This window comes from Elephantulus edwardii, unplaced genomic scaffold, assembly GCF_000299155.1.
Source record: "Elephantulus edwardii isolate Elephantulus edwardi_28Jun2011 unplaced genomic scaffold, EleEdw1.0 scaffold00185, whole genome shotgun sequence".
Lineage (NCBI taxonomy): Eukaryota > Metazoa > Chordata > Mammalia > Macroscelidea > Macroscelididae > Elephantulus > Elephantulus edwardii.
In genome coordinates this window covers 3,386,609-3,388,528 of record NW_006399935.1, presented here as the reverse complement: position 1 = coordinate 3,388,528, position 1,920 = coordinate 3,386,609, and the positions used below count along the sequence as shown (strand labels likewise).

Genomic DNA, 1,920 nt, shown 5'->3' with positions numbered 1-1,920 from the left:
GCTCTGAAACTTGCCCTATCCTGAGCCAGTCTCACTGACTCTGACACACCTAACTCCGTTGCCCTCGTTACTGTGTCAATCCACCTCATCCGTGATCTTCCTCTCTTGTGCTGTCCCTCCACTCTTCCCTACATGATGTCCTTCGTCAAGGACTGGTCCCTCCTGGCCACATGCACAAAGTATGTGAGACGGAGCTTCAAAGTCTCAGCCTCGACGGTCAGCTATGAGCTCAGGTTTCCACTCAGGATGCAACAAGAACTGACATGGCCCAGGAGCGTCCAGCCCGCGCCCTGGAGCCCGAGCATATCCAGCGGCTGCTGCTCTCCAGCCTCGAGGCCAGGAAGTCTGCCTACTGTCCCTACAGTCACTTTCCTGGGGCGCCGCCCTCCTCACCCAGGACGGCAGGATCTTCTCAGGGTGCAACATAGAAAATGCCTGAGACCCACTGGGCATCTGTGCAGAACGGACTGCCATCCAGAAGGCCATCTCAGAAGGGCACAAGGAGTTCAGAGCAATTGCTATTTCTAGTGACTTGCAAGATGGTTTTATCTTGCCATGTGAGGTCTGCAGACAAGTCGTGAGAGGGTTTGGTACCCACTGGGTTGTCTACATGACCAAGCCCAACGGCACATATGTCATCAGGACCATGCAGGAGCTGCTGCTGAGCTCCTTCAGGCCTGAGGACCTGCACAAGATCCAGTGATGGCTGGAGAATGCTCACGGCCTGGGAGAGTCCGAGTGCTTGACATCTACCCGAAGGGCTTCATGAAGATGTTCTCACAGACCTCAGGACACCTGGCACTCAGGAGGCCTCAACCCTGCAAGGGCTCAACACAGCTGACTTTGCCAGCGTCTAAGGCTGAGTTCTCTAGAGGTGCAAAATCAGTGAAATGTATGCATGTGGGGGGGAAAAAAAGGCCTAGCCTCTAAGGAGAAACTTGTTTTCATCCTCTCTAAAATAGACTGATTTGTTTTCTTGGCAGTTCATGATATGGTCAAGACTCCACTCCAGCACCACAACTCAAAGGCATCAATTCTTCTTCTGTTATCCTTAGTTATTATTCAGCTCTCTGATGTATAGCAAGTAATTGTGAAGACCATGGACTGGATCAGATGCACATTAGTCTCTAGATTGATATCGTTACCTCTCAGTACTCTGGAAAGATCCCTGACAGCAGATTTTCTTAAAACAGTTTGTCTTTTGATTTCCTGACTGCTGGTGCCAAGACTGTTGATTGTGGAGCCAAGCAAGGTAAAATTGTTAACAACCTCAATCTCTTCTCCATCCATCAAAGTACTGCCAATTGGCCCAATGGTGAGAATCTTTGTTTTCTTGATGTTGAGCTTCAGTCCATATTAAAGACTACAGTCCTGCACCTTCTGCAGCAAATGCTTCACGTCCTCCTCAGGTTCAGCAAGCAAGGTTGCATCATCTGCATAATGTAGGTTGTTGATGAGTCTTCCTCCAACCCTAATGCCACATTCCTCCTCATAAAGCCTAGCCTCCCAAATTATCCCAAATGGCACCCAGCAGATTAAAGAAATAGTTACCAGTGACACAGCAGGGGGGTTTTGCTTCATTCCCAGGCTTTAAAGACAGAAGAGAGTCATTCATTCCTCTGTTTATTCAATCATCGGGACCCACATGGATATTGAGAATGATCCCCGTCCTCAGGGATGGGGATGCTGTCATTGTTAGTTGCTCCTGAGTCAACCCCAAATCATGGGACCAGTGTGTGCAGAATAGAGTCAGATTGTCAAGGGTGAAACCTTGGGAGCAGATCGCCAGGCCTTGCTTCTGAGGAGCCTCTGAGTGCGTGTGAACTGTTGATCCATTACTTACTTAGGGAATCAATTAGATTCAAAGACCAGGTTGTTATGTGAAAAGTGGTGAGGTGACTACATCATAACTGCCAAGTT

The 1,920-nt window shown here is 48.9% G+C and overlaps 1 pseudogene; it reads left to right on the top strand.

Moving 5' to 3' along the window:
- Positions 1–263: 263 nt before the first annotated feature.
- Positions 264–703, top strand: LOC102851622 (annotated as a pseudogene).
- The last annotated feature ends 1,217 nt before the right edge of the window (positions 704–1,920 follow it).